Source organism: Sus scrofa, chromosome 10 (genome assembly GCF_000003025.6).
Source record: "Sus scrofa isolate TJ Tabasco breed Duroc chromosome 10, Sscrofa11.1, whole genome shotgun sequence".
Lineage (NCBI taxonomy): Eukaryota > Metazoa > Chordata > Mammalia > Artiodactyla > Suidae > Sus > Sus scrofa.
The window spans coordinates 66,928,508-66,943,618 of NC_010452.4; positions in this window are offsets into that span (position 1 = coordinate 66,928,508).

Below are 15,111 nucleotides of genomic sequence, written 5' to 3' on the forward strand. Positions count from 1 at the left end.
GGGTGGACGCGCCCCCGGGCCTCAGTTTCTGCGTCTGTGACATGAGGGTGGGCCCTGCCCTCCTCCTGGGATGTGGGGGAGGATCAAATGGGGCAAGGATGCGAAGGACACTTAGCCAGGTGGCTGCCGTGCGAGGCAGTGACGTAGGCGGAGCTTTCTGACGACGCTTCCTAATGGAGACGCCTTCGGAGTCTGGTCCACACTGTCCTCGTTGTGGCCGTTGCCCCGGCAACAGCTGTCAGAGCTTCCGGCCTGTCCCCCGTGTTGAGCAGCAAATTAGGAAGACCTGAAGCCTCGCTGACAAGCTCATCCTGGGAGGCGCAACCAGGTTCCCCCGGCAAAGGTGACAAAATGACAGCCAAACAGCTGGGGTGCAGAGCACGGGCTGACCTTTGCCTCGGGCGAGCACCTGGGGTTCTGCTCCAGATATGGACCTAGAGCGCACCCAGCTGTGCGTGGGCAGAAACTGATGCCGGTTGGTCGCTGTGTCCATGAGGGGCCTGGCCTCAGGCCGAGGAAACCCCGGACGCGTGGTCGGGCATCTGCAGCGAGGACCTTGCAGTTCTCCAGGCGGGAACAGCTACCTGAGTCACTTCAGGTCTCAGCCGGTTGATGGAGTCCCCGTCCCAGCGGCCACACCTGAGGCAGGTGTGCTCCTGGAAGAGGTGAACTGAAAACAGCAAGAGGAAAACTCAGGTGCAATTTTTAACTCAATTTGTCCGAGAAATATGTGACTAATAATTAAGGCTCACTGTGTCATTTTAGAAAAGTAAAGCCAGCCAGTAAATGCACAAAGCTGCCATCGCATGTGTCTCTAGGAACCGCCCATTTCCGTATTTATATCGCTTGGGTTTAATCCTAAATCACTGGATTCTTGTATGTCGCAACATACTCAATTTTTCATGAAGGACAAGTCTGTTAGGCTGGACCTCACCTTATGAAATACTTGTATTTCTGAGAGGTTTCAAGCCAAAAAAAAATATCCTGCTTTACACAACTGAGCCATGTCTGCTCCTTCAAGAAACTGCGTTGAAGCTTTAGATAAGTGATAATTGCCGCCGTCATTTCCTATCACCCACGGAAACTGTGTCCGTCACGCATCTTGTCACTGCAACCGCAAACTTGATTTTGCCCTTTTTGGTAAAGTGCTTTGCTCTGGGGCTCTCATATGCAAAGATGAGAAACCATGAATTAAATAATTGTATAAGGAAATGTTTGTTCCTCCCAGTGGATCTTAATTTTTGAAATGAACACCACATCTTCAGGGAGCACAAACTTGTTCGTGCAAGCAACTCTCAAGGTACAATAATCCGAAGCCACAGCTGAGGTTGGGGGTCCCACCCCCAGTCACCTTTTCCAGGGCTCTCCTTGGCTTCTGTGAAAACAGCCCGATGGGCCCGCCGGTTGCGGAAGACAAACCGCAGGAAAGATGCTGAGTCACACTTTCCTCCCTCCTCCCCTGGTGGCCGCTCCCTCTCAGGAGCAAAAGAGAAGTCCAGAACAAATCCATGCCACGTGCGCTGATCACAGGCTCGGGTGAAGCCACTATGTCAGGAGGGGTCTCCCTGAAGAAAGGTTAGATTACTGCTCACCACAGGGATGTGCACGTACTGGAAAAAATGCAGGTCAGCCACGTCGGGAGAAGAGCGTAGAGCCAAAGGCCATCCGTTCACCCGCCCCCGACGCAGCAGCTCAGACCCAGGAAACGCCCCAGAGGAAATGACTCCAGATTCAGCGCCACCCCCAGCCCCGTGCCTGGCGCCTCCCCCCGACCCCCGTCATCCCACGTGGCATCACATCTGTGGACCACACGAGCCGGCTCTAGGAAGCAGCTCTCTGTGTGGGGACTAACGTTAGCTGTTGTGCTTGCTCATTAGAAACACTGCTGGGAGTTCCCGTCATGGTTCAGTGGTTAACGAATCCAATTAGGAACCATGAGGTTGTGGGTTCCATCCCTGGCCTCGATCAATGGGTTAAGGATCTGGTGTTACCGTGAGCTGCAGTGTAGGTCACAGCCGCCGCTCGGGTCTAGCGTTGCTGTGGCTGTGGTGTAGGCCGGCCGCTACAGCTCTGATTGGACCCCTAGCCTGGGAACCTCCATGTGCCGAGGGTGTGGCCCTAGAAAAGACAAAAAGACAAAAACAAACAAACAAACAAACAACACACTGCTGATCTTAGATGATAAGGATTTTCACTAAAAAAAAAAAAAAAAAAAAAGAGGCAGAAAAGGAGGAAAGTTTGTGAAAAAATCCAGGTTTTTTAGAAAGTGATTTTATTGAGATACGGTTGATTTGCAGTGTTTGCAGTGCTGTCTCGGTTTCTGCTGAACCGCACGGTGAGTCAGTTGTACTTACATTCATGTTCTCTTCCCTCCTCTTCTCCGCTGCGGTCGACGACAGGAGACTGAATACCCTCCCTGTGCTCTGCAGTAGGGCCTCGTGCATCCATCCGTGTATACCCGTGTGCCCCTGCTGACCCCAGAGTCCCAGGCCATCCCCCACCCCTGCCCCTTGGCAACCACAAGTCCGTTCCCTGTGTCCATGAGTCGCTTCTGTTTCATGGATAAGTTCGTTGATGCCACATTTTAGATGTCACATGTAAGTGACATCATATGATATTTGTCTTTCTCTGACTTACTTCACTCAGTTTGAGAGTCTCTAGTTCCATCCACATTGCTGCAAATGGCGTCCTGTCATTCTTTTGATGGCTGAGTAGTATTCCATTGTGTGTACATGCGCCACATCTTAATCCATTCCTCCGTCAGTGGACATTTGGATTGCTTCCATGTCTTGGCTATTGTGAGTAGTGCTGCAGTGAACATAGGAGGGCGTGTATCTCTTTGAATTATAGTTTTGTCTGGGTAGATGCCCAGGAGTGGGATTGCTGGATCATATGGCAACTCTATTGAAAAATCCTGTTTGGTGTTTTAAAAGATAGCTCAAATAAATAACACATGTACATAATTTTTTACACTGTATAGAACTCAATCCCTTCTTATTTTTAAGGGAAAAAAATTCAGAAAAATACTATCCCACGAATAGTTTCTTGGGATTACCACATTATGTCAGTGGCCATCAAAGCCTTATAATTGATTTTATATCATGATCCAGTGGCTCGTGTGCGCACTCATGCACGCGTGCACACACGCACACGCGCACACACTTAAAACCTCTCATGTGCCCTGCTACAGGCCATGCACTTACCTCTGCTGTAGTCTGTCTCCCTCGTCTGTCCACTCCCCCTTCCTCTCTTGCTGACTGGATCTCAGAGCTCAGTGGGTCAGGACCCACCATCTGCAAAGCTCCTCTAGCTGGGACCTTGACTTTAAGGGGCCTGCATGCAAGGTTATTCACTTGGTGGCTTGTGGTGGCACGTGGGCCAGGGGAAGGCACAGGCCTCTGACTTGGTACCAAGGCTGCGGTCGCATCCCGAGTGGACCAGGAACGCACGGTTCTCGTGGGGAGGGGATGGGGCTGGAAGCAGAGGAAGACAGGAGGGACGGCCCAGGGTGTCCACGCCTCACAAGGCCTCTGGAAGGGCTCAGGGTAGACGTGGATCCTTGCAAACCAGGCTGAAAAGTGGGCTTTGGAATTCAGGCAAGATGCACCCGGGGCAGCCAGGGTCCGCACCCTTTCCTCCGGCGCCGTCTCTGCTGTGTTAGCGTCAGCAGCCTGCACCTGCAGGGCAGCTAGACTCGGGGCGTCCTGTTTACACGGCACTCAGAAGGTAGCAACACACTTTACTTCTGCGCCGGGAGACATGGCCCTTCTGCACCGAGACAGCCAGACACCTCCCAGCCCGTGACAAAGTCCCACGAGGACCCCAGGGCCCCAGGGAGGACTCGGTGAAGGGAGGGTCACCCAGCTCGCACAGTCGCCCACACGGAGCACAGGTGAACGTGGAACTTTCTGTGGAACAAGTCGTGGGTGGGAGAGAGCTTCTCTAAGCCTCTACTGCTGCGTGGACGGACCGGGACGAGAGACGTGAAGTGAGATAACCAGCCGGAGAGACGGCTAGTGTGTGGTCTCGCCGACACGTGGGATCCGAAGCAGGGGCTCAGCGAGGGTTGGAGGGGGTCCCAGGACACAGCCTCCCGGAGCAGACCGGGAGTCTGGGGACCGAAGTAGCAGGACCACGTGGTGCCCTTGCCGTTTGCTGAGCGGGGGCATGTGGCACATGTTCCCACGTGATGGATGCGTCCTGCCAAATCCTCATGCTGTGCTTGGAAGACAGGCCGCTTGATGGGTCATCTGCACCTCAGCAAAACTTAGCAAGCAGCACGCGTTTCCGCGTCCTTCCCTCTGATTCACGTGGTCCGAGGGGAATGTGGGAGGTTGCATTTTGTTTCTGTGCGAACGACACGGAGAGGACCCTTGAAAACACTCACTGAGCATCGAGGCCGGGAGAGGAACGTGTTCAGGCTTCCTCAGCCCTCGCTCCGGAGCGGAAGGTCAGCGTATCCCAGTGACAGGGACCGGGGAGCAAAGCGGCCGACGGCGCGGTGGTGGCGGCCTCCCCGCCGCTTTCTGAACCGTCCTGCGAGCCTCACGCAGCGGCCGGCCGTCTGTTCCATCGTCTGGACAAAAACCGAAGTCGGCAGAGGCGGGTCCACCGGGTGTGAGGGGTCGCCCCGAGCAGGGACAGGCTTGGCGCCGACTTCATCTCTGGTCTGGGCCACAGTCACCGGCCCGCTGACCCGGAATTACTGCCCTTGCTGGACCCCAGACGAACAGAAAAACTCCCTTTTGCATATGAAAGATCAATCCGGACCAAAGCAGTTACAGAAACGCGTGGGACTTGCCCCCATGACTGCCCGTAACTTCCTCGTGTGTTTTGCCTTTTCCTCTTTGAATGGAGATGTGGCTTTTAAGGCCGGGGCCTTCGTGTGTGTTAAACTAATGAAATCGTCAGAGTAACTAGTGTGTGTCTGCCTCGCACTCCCGCTGAGCCGTGCCGTGTCAGGTTGCCTGTCCCCGTCTCTCCTGTGTGAGGACCTCAGCTTCTGGTGACAGTTAATTTCACGTGTCAGCCTGGCAGGTGCTGGCTGCCCCCACAGCTGCTCAGCACCGCCCCGGGTGCTTCGGGAAGAGAGGGGCATTTGAACCCATGGTCTGCGGGAAGAAGGGCACCCTCTCCGTGTAGACCACCCAGGCCCACTGTCCCCTGCCCTTGGCCTTCAGAGCTCCTGGTTCTCAGGCTCTGCCTCTGAGTGTTCAGTGGCCCCCCGGGGTCTCGGGCTGGAGGATGGCAGGCCCTGGGGCCGCTCACCTCGAGGACTGCGGGAGCAGATGCCTGAAGCGAACCTCCTCTGCATCCCGCATCCTGCAGTTTCCGTTCTCGGAGGACCCCGCCCCCAGTGCAGCGCCTCCTGCAGACAGGGAGAACAGGTGCTCGTCCGCCAGCTCTGCTTCCACCCACCTGAGCCGCACACACAATGCACTGAGTCAAAATTCTTGTTTCACCGGAGAGGCGGCATTTCCCCAACTCTCTCACTAAAAGCTCTCTTTTAATCTCTTCGTCTGGTATCAGGCACGTGTCTGTAACACAGCAGAAGTGAATACATCAGGGGGGTACTTGCTCCTGGCTCTTGATTTCTGGGGAGCCATGGCTTTCACGAGTGAACGAGCTAAAACTCAGCCCTCCAGCACAGACACAGCCTCCGTGAGCACAAGACTGCGATGCCAGCCGAGGCTGCACCCTTGAGCAGCGCTGGCCAGAATGACCCCTCAGCCCTGCGAGGGTCAGCAGCTGCCAGAGGCCCGGCTTGGCCCCACCCTGCCGAGGGGCTGGTGGAGCGGAGGACGCCCGGCCCCCTCAATGGCACTTTGTCATCACCCTCATCACAGGCTGTCCTGCCCGGCAGACGTAGCCTGTCCATGTGGCAGATCAGGCCCTTGGGAAGCAACAAAGCCCACTGGCTCAGCCTCCACACCCACCCAGCCCCTCACCCCCCAGCACCCCGTGCGTCTGTTCTGGGTGACATCTGGAAGCCCCTCCGAGGCTCTGCGGTTCCTGAGCCAGGCCTCCACTCCCAGGCTGCCTCCTGGGGTTCACAGCTCACTGGCATCCACTCACGAGTCAGAGCCAGGGAGGCGGTCCCGGTGGCTGCAAGAGGCATCTCCTCTGCCTGGGTAACTGCCTCGGATCTCTCGCCTCCCACCCTCCCCATCTAGCCCCGTATCCTCATGTGCATTTGGAGGCTGGAACCCCCAGTCCAGCGAGCTTGGAACCCTGCGGTGTGGCCGCCAGTCTCAGGTGCACGGTGACTGTTGCAGCCTCCAGGCCTCCGCGTCCAGGCCCTCGCCGTCCCCACGGAGGAGGAGCCTCCTTCCACCCCCCAGCGGCTGCTGTTGTCCAGCACGCACCGTTGTCCAGGGCGTGCTCTGTTCCACCGCCAGGACTTCGTAGGCTTCATGCTTGTGTTCAAAGGAGCAAATGAACTAGTGGGATGGCTGGCAGATGTTTGCAGACAACTCCCAGCACTGCGGAGGCTGCCGCCCGGGGGCTTCCAGCTCTGGTACGTCCCAGGTCGCTCTGGGGAGACAGGTCGCATCTACATCCGTCTTCCAGCGGAGCGGGCGAGAGTTTGGCCCGCTGCTGTGAACTGTGAGCGGAGTGGCTGGAGGGACCTCGTGCTCGACAGCCCCCCGCCCAGGCTGAACGGGCGAGACGGAGCGCGTCCTCCTTCTCTCTGGATGCACTTGGAGGCCAGCACCTCACCTGGATTCTTTCAGGAGGTTCATTCATCGCGAACGTGGAGGAACGCAATCTGACTTGACAGCGGATTACGGCTCTTAAGGACATTTGCTAAAATAAACAATGAACCTGTGCCCTGCAGCAAGGGCGAGAGGGCCCGGCGTCACTAGGACGCGGAGAGCAGGAAGAAGCCGGGACCAGGGCACACAGCAGGCTCCCGCAGGTGCTGGCCCAGCCAGTGGAGAACAGCGGTGATTCTCGGACCAAGGGGCAAGTCGTGACAGGAGCTGGGGTGGAGGACGTCGGGTTCACTGGAGGTGGGGTCTGGGTGGCATTTGAAAAGGCCTTTGTCAGGTCCATGCCCAGCTGGGGGCTCCCCGGGAACGGCCCCGTGGGAAGGAGTGGGGAACCTGGGAGGACCCCGCAGGCGCCTTCCGCCTTGAGCATCTTCTGTCCCTGAGGAAGGCTGTCCGACGTCTGCAGGGACCAGGGCTCCTCTACCCCCGCCAGGAGTGCCCCACGGGGAAGGTGGGGGCGACACGCCAGCGGGGTGTACGGTCCTTCCGCAGAGGTGACCTGCTCCAGGAGCGGGGTCCAGGCTGTGGCTGCGGTAGGGTCGCACCCAACAGCTGGGTGCACACAGGCGGCTTCTTGGCTCAAGTTGATTCTCCGTATTGAGATTCTGGCATGGCTTCCACAAAATGGCATTATTTGGAATATGTGTTTTCTTTTTTCATTTTATTTCTTCATTTTCATTAAAGTTCAGTCGATTTACATGTTTCTTCAAACTCAGTTGTACAGCAAAGCGACCCGCTCACACGCAGTCCCTGAGCTGTTCAGTGGAGCCTGTGTTTTCTGCCTTCATTCCGAATATCGCTGGGAGACGCAGCTGTGCCGCAGCATCCAAGCGAACTGTTTAATTTCCTCCACTTGCCCTCGCACGCATCCCTCTCCGTTTATTAGCTCCTGTTTGGTTTATTAGCTCTGTAAGGTGTGGGTCTCCGGTGAGTCTGTGTGGCCTGTGAGCGGCTTTGCTATTTCATCAGCGTCCTGGCTTCTGGGACCCCCGGGGACGGGATGGTTAGCAGTGCTGCGGGCGGGACACCTGAAAGTCCTGGAAGTCGGGGCTAAGCTGCCGAGGACAGTCTGCTGTGTGTTTGCTGTCCCCAGTGCACGTCTCAGTCACGTTCCCTGACGTTTGCAGCTCCCCTGACAGGTGGAGGTGTGTGTGCTGACCCTCCAGAAGGTGGGGGGCAGGCAGAGCCACGAGCTCCGAGCCCCAGAGCAGAGCGAGGTCCCTGTCACTGAAGACTCGCTGTCTGCCCGGCCTCTCCCGACGCGGCCCGAGCTCAGGCCTTCTCCTGGGCTGCCTGCTGCTCGGACAGGCTGGTGCGGACCAGAGGCAGCGCTGAGCACCCGGGCTTCGATTCAGAACTGAGATCCAGGGCTCTCGATGAGGCGGCCAGGGCCGTGGGGGTTCTCCTATGGGGGAGGGGAGTGTTTTGTGTGACCGTGTAGCCCCCCCACCGCGCCCCCGGTCTCCTGTCTCTGCCTCCCCCACGTGGTCTCCCTCCCTCCGCACCTCACTCACAGCACACATGCAGCACACACGTGCACGGCACACACACCAGGCTCTCTCCAAACTGGGCACCACCGTGCTCGGAGATGCTGGAGCTGGGAGGAGGCAGAAGAGGAGACCCCATGCGGGGTGACTGCCCAGCCTCCCTGCCGCCTCCCCCCTCCCCAAAAGAACACGGGTCATTCCACGATGTTCTGTTCACTCGGCGAGCAGGGCTTGTAGAGCAGGGCTGTTCCTTGTAAATCGGATTCCTTCTCTCACAAATCCGTGTGTGTGTGTGTGTGTGTGTGTGTGTGAGTGAGAGAGAGAGAGTGTGCCCTCGAGTCTCTGGCTGCCGCCTGAATCCCCAGTAAGCATGCAGAATGTGGAGCTTGGGCAGGCGCGCTGAATGAGAAGGGACAAAGGTGTCCATACAGGTGCTTTAGTGACTTGCGGTTCACTAACCGTTTCATTTTCATGTGAATGCTTCATAAATGTGCAGTCAGTTGATGTACTGACAGCGCCAAGATGCGCTGGGGCCCTAACGAGCCAGATTGCATTCAGCGCGCAGCGCGTGAGGGTCTCTGCGCAAATGAGGGCTGGCGACCGCCGCTCGCGGAAACACCCAGGTTGCCTGACCTGCCAGGCTACCGTTGCCGTGGTAACAGGGATCCTCAGCTCCAGCTTCACAGCCATCTAGCGCCAATTTAGTTCTCCACTAAACACAAAATAATGCCTCCTTCAAGGATGCTGGGCTGGGGTTCCCAGAAATGTGGGGCCCCCTGGAGCAAGCACCAACCTGCAGAATCAAACCACAGGAAAAAATCTCCGTGTGCCACGGGGGTGCCTGGGGCTCCCACCCCACGGAAGCCGGCGGCAGGTATTGTCATTGCTCTCCCGTCCAACAGGTGGCAGCTGTCGCCTCAGGTAGCAGGTCTCCAACCTGGGTCACATTCTCGGCTGGAGAGCTGATTGACGGCCGGCCCGAGTCTGTCCCCCTGCCTGTCTGCACGTGGCCGGGCAGAGTCTGTCCCAGGAAGTGACCACTGCACGAAGACGAGCACGGAAACAACGGCAAAGGGAGGCCCAGCCAAGGTGGACTCTGTCGCCTGCCAGGCGGGGACCCACAGGCTCCAGGGGTTCGGGAAGCGTCCTGCTTGGCGCTGCGCAGGGCTGCCCTCCCTTCCAGCTGCCAAGCGCACACACTTGGGAGCGTCTTCTGAACCCGCTTGTACCCGTAGGCGCTCCCCTTCCTATCGCTGCTCACCCACAGGGGCAGAGGTCCAAGCTCAGCGCAAGGAGCCGGGGTCTCACAGCAAACAGACCCAGGGTCTGAAACCCACGCTGACCTGAACTTGAACTTGAACTTGGCAAAGTACACACTGGCTTGGAGCCTCCACTGTGTGGTCTAAGTACCCGGAGACGTGAGAAAAGCCCACAGCCTCCTGCCACACCTGCAAAGTGCCCCTCGCTCTCTGTGCTGGGGGCCTCGGAGGCTGGCCTCCCACTGCTGCCCCGGGTGTGCGGACCAGGGCGGGGGGCTGCAGGGGTGCGTCTCTCACCTAGGCCTCCTGCGTGACAAGGGACCAGGAGGGCCCGGCCACAAGGTGCAGTGTCAGCACGGCTTCATTGAAGGATGGAATGACTCTAGGCCATTTCCCCACGGCCCACAGTCAGGCTTCGGGGGGAAGCGGGGCCCTCACCTCCAGCCACGTCCCTGGGAGGCAGCGCCTCATTCCGAGGACGCTGGCGACACCTCCTGGACCTTTGGGAGAGCTTCACACCTGCGTGCCAGGCCCTGGCCTGGGGGCCTGGGGGCCTTGGGGAGCCTCTGAGCGTGTCCGCCGTGGCAGATGTGCAGGCCCAGAAGGAAACAGACCCTAGGCTCTGAAAGGTCGGGTCTCCCATAGGCACCTGAGCTCCAGGGCCTGGCCTGACCCTGGGGGGCACAACGTGGTGGTGGCATCTTCAGGTCCCCGGACAAAAAGGCCTGGAAGCCACCGCCCTCCATCCTGAGACCCCCCGATTTCCCGGAGTGTCCTGGTGGCTGGAGTGGATGCGGCCGGACACAGACTCTCCTGTCATCACACCCCCAGCTGTCGGTCTAAGCCGGCTGCACATGAGCCTCCCATCTGCACAAACCTGGTCACAACCCAGCTCGTGTCTCATTCCTTCCCTCCGTCCACTGAGAGCGAGGCGCCAGCTTCCTGGGGCCCAGGGGTCGCCCTCGGGTGCTCCTCGTGCTCCAACCTGGACAAGACTGTCCTGTCGGCTCTGGAGCCCTCACTGCCGAGGAAAGAGTGAGTTTGGGCCTTATCCTCAGCCCTCCTGACAAGAGGAAAACGGAGACTCCACTTTTCTTCCATCCGGAAAGGGAACCAAACAGACAGCTTGAGAGAAAAGGCCAGGAGGCACCGGGGTCTGGGCGGGGTGTTGGAGACCGGAGGGCCCCCGCGTAGACAAGACCCTCGGCTGTGCCTCGCGGGGGCAGCTTTGCTCCAAGGGGCTCCTGCTCTGGCGGACTCTCCCAGAACCACTGTGCCCAGCACCACGTGCCCCAGGCCCTTTGAGGGCTGTCTCGTTGGTGCTGTTCATGGCACCCCTGTGGGGACCTCCACTTGTGCAAATCTGCCCAGGGACCAGGATGCCTGCTGGGAACAAGGTGACCCGGCAGCTGGCTGGGCTGCCCCAGGAGGGACAGCTTTGTCCCCAGAGCTGCTGGAGAGAGGAAGGGGCCAGACGGCAGCAGGAACTCATTTCTCCCGGAAGACCAAGACCCTGCCTCCAGGCCAGAGCAGGGCTGTGTGCAGCGGTCACATCCTGGCAGTGACTGCGGATTCGCTCCTGGGACTTGAGCCAGCCTGGACCTCGCTAGCAGGCCTGGTATCCCACCCTCCCACGGGCACGGCTCCAGGCTGTGGAGGGCTGTGTGGCGAGGCGAGGCCTCACTGCCCGTGAATTCTCCAGTTTAAGGGGTCACACGGTCGCTGCTTTCCATTTCAGAAGTGGACCCCACCTGCTGATGGGCGGCTGTCTGCAGGAAATGAAGATGTGTCTCATGGAGGCCAAATCTGCAAGAAGCGTTGTACTGACCACAGAAATCACCCGCCTCGCCACCACCAGTGTCCCCTGGGCCCGCTCTAACGACCGCCCCCTGGACTGGGGGTGGCTGGGCCCCCTACCCGCTGCCTGGCCGTCTCTCAGCCCCAGTCCAGCTCTGCGTCTGCTCTGCTCCGACTCTGCCTCCTGTGAGAATGGGTACACAGAAGCGTACCCACCCGACGGCACCCAGCCGGCGGATTGCGGGGGCCCTGGCGGACCCAAGCCCCTGGACGGTCGGGAAGCCTGGAGCCCCTCGCAGGCCCTTCCCCTCAGCAGACATTTGATGGCTGAGGGTCTCTTCCTGCTGGTTTAAAACGGACGTGAGTGGCTGTGGGGCCGTTCCATTCTCAGCCGTGCTCACTCCTGAAAACCTGCTCCGCTGTGGAGATGTGCGGCAAAGGCCACGTTCCACTCATCGTCAGCCACATGTTACACGTGTGGAAACACGGATCGGCCTCCAGCAGGAGCAGAACACCCGCCCACGGGCAGGGTAGCTCGGCCGGCAGCCTGGAAGGCGTCGTTTGTGGAAAGGGCTACCAGCCGCAAATAACCGCCGGCCGGCGCCTCGGACGCTGCTCTGCCTGTGGGTGGGGACCAGAGTCCTGTCGTGCCTGTGGGTGGGGACCAGAGTCCTGTCAAGGAGGGAGGAGCCTCCTTTCCGCCCCCTTTAAGCTCCCGACCCCTCCAGTCCCCCGCCACGTTGACCTTGACCCTTAGAGGGAAGGCCCAGCCCAGAGCGCCTGAGGCCTGCCCGGCACCAGGGAGGGCGCAGTCCTGGCGGGGTTGCCGCTCACCAGCATCTCCCCTCTGACCCCCGCCACCCACCCACACGGGAGCCCCCAGGCCTGTGGCGGCTGCGGCAGGGACAGGCCTCCTGTCCTGTCCTGACCTTTGCCAGGAAGCAGCCGTGGAGAGAATGAATGCATGAACGAAGGAGGTAGGTGCACGGGCAGAGGGGTGGGGGCCAGAGGAGCAAACAAACGGGTAAATAACTGGGTGGGCAAATGAGTCAGGAGGGAAGGAGCGCCCGTCTGTGCTCAGTCCCTGCCCCCCGCCGGGCGCCTCCACTCGGACCCGGTGCTGCCCCCACTCAGAGCTGCTGCCCCAGGGATGCAGACGGAGGAGGAGGGCTCTTGGGAGGACGGCAGGGCCAGCCGGAAGGGGGCTGGCCGGGCGGAAGAGTCACCTGGAGGAGGGCACGTGACCTCACGCACGCAACCTCAGACATCAAGATAGTGCCAGTGTAACGCAGGGCGGTACAATCACAGGGCACGCGGAACCCCGTGGCACAAAGATCAACATGAAAATCAAGACGATTCCTATTCCTGGTTGCTTTGCCTCGGGCTTCAATATGGCTCGTCACAAAACTGTCTTTGTGTCAAATTTCAATATTTTGTTCATTGTCATTTTTGCATTAATGTTGATGTTTTAACATGTTGCGTTAAGACAGTGTTTATCTCTATCCTTGGGAGTGGTTTTGGCTTTTGCCCTTCTTTGTTTGGTGTCCTTTGGTGTCACACCCAGCTGGGTGGCTCTGCCCATGACCGGCTACATCCCAACCCGGACGGGGTGCGTTGGGCTCCCATAGGGCAGGGCTCCCAAACTGTGGCGTCCTGCCCCTTCTTCTCCCGCGAGCCTGGGAGGTTCCACTTGGGGAGAAGGGGGGCCACCAGCATGACCCCTGCCGCTCTGACAGACCCCACCGACCCACGGCTCCAACAGCAGCTGTGGATTCCCCAGGTTCTGGAGGCTGGGGAAGGGGCACCAGCCACTGGGGGTCCCCTGAGAGCCCGCTTCCGGATCCCTCGGTGGACGACAGGTCATCAAGTGGTGACCGGGATGACAGCAAGCTTTAAGTGACATGTTTTTGGGAAGAATATTAAATACAGAGGGATCTTAACCTGAATGTGGCTGTGCCAGCCCCACCCCCAGTCAGCAGTCTCCAGGTCAGCTTCTGCTGGGTTACCTGCCCGCATGTTCTAGGCCCCTTGCCTGCCCCCTGGTCTCCTGTCACCCCTCCTGAGTTTGCGTTCGCAGATGCCCCAGGACAGACGGAGACGGGGCGCATCAGCAAAGTTCTCAGCTGCCCGGACAGTGTGCCATCAGCTTGGGCAGAGGCCCCAGCAGGAGAGAGGACGGCCTGGACCCAGATGGACAGAAGGGCCCCGTCGGGCTTGGGAGAGCCAGCCCAGCCAGCGCCCCGTGAGACGCCCGGGGCGTCTGAACTCGGGACTTAAAGCTGGTTTCTGTTCCACACACGTCATTACCGGACAGAAGAGCCCTCCTCCACTGATGACAGAGCTTACCCTCCAGGAGATTTACCCGAGGTGTTTCACCATCACGGCGAGTAAGGTCCTTCCTGGCAACACGCGCAAACTGTGATAGACAAATAGGACCCTTTCTGCCTCAGCGAAGGGCAGCTGTGGTTGCTGGGGAGCATGTGGACTGTGAACCGCAGGACGTAGAGATTCGCAGTGCACTTCCGTCCTGCGGAGGAAGGCCCCAAGTTACCTGGATGCCTTTGGATGCTGACAGGCACGGACTGTGGCTCACATGTGTTTCTAAACTACAATGGCGACAAAGACACTTGTCAACACAGCCCTGAGAAAACCCAGGGACTCTTGGAACCTGGAAGCAGATTCACAGGGAAAAGTGGGAAGGCCCCACGGCTTCACCTGCAGGAGCTGACGGGCTGTTAGGACGTCACCAGAGCAGGAGCCAGGGGGTGGCGCCGCGCCCGGTCCTCTCCTGAAGCGGAAGGGTGGGGCTGCACGTCTCGGGTCCTCCTTCGCCTCCTCAGCCAACGATCAGGGCGGCAGTGGCCCACGGGGAGAAGGTCTGGGTGTGCCTCACCCTCTCATCTTCCTAGAAAAGTCTCAAAATGCGTCTACAGAGGAAACACGGTGGTCTCTCGAGAGATGTCGAAGGAACAGCCTCCTGCTCTGTGAGGCTTTGTGGGTGAGTTGCCTCTGATTTTCTCTGGGCTTAAATAAGCAGGACCACCTCGTGCAGGGTCTTTCCTTTAGCCTAACAGGGCGTCTTTTTTTTCTCCTTGTTGCGGCCGCACCTGCAGCAAATGGAAGTTCCCAGGCTAGGAGTCAAATTGGAGCTACCGCTGCTGGCCTGCACCGCAGCCACAGCCACGCGGGATCCGAGCCGCATCTGCGACCCACACCACAGCTCACGGCAACCCCGGATCCTCAACCCACTGAGCAAGGCCAGGGATCAAACCCGCAACCTCATGGATACTAGCAGGATTCTTAACCTGCTCACCCGCAGCAGGATCTCCTAACAGGATGTCCTGGGCCTTGCGTTTATCATATTCTGTAAGTGTTGTGTTGGCACGTATGTAACTTCACCTGAGCGACCAACCACACCGACTGCCCCTGGGCATCCTCCATCAGGGCTGTTGCTGCCTGAGTCCAGCCGAGTCCCCATCTGCAGGTGCAGAGGAGGGAGTGGAGGCTCAGAGCTGAGGCCGACTTGTCCTTGACATGAAGGGGTTCAGGACCTGCCACCACCAACATGGCACCTTGAGCAGGTGAAGGAATTTGAGGAATGGCAGGTGCAGGAAGGGCTCCCTGTGCTTCCCCTGAAGCAGGTCCTGAGCCCCCCTGCAAGGGTGCCCACCCTCCGCCCCAGGCAGGGAGCATCCTTTCTCGAAGACCGGGGGACTCAGAGGAGACCCTGAACCAACAGCCTCGCCCGCCCCCAGGTCCCCCGCCTGAGCTCCAGCTCCGCCCGGCAGGCTCCCT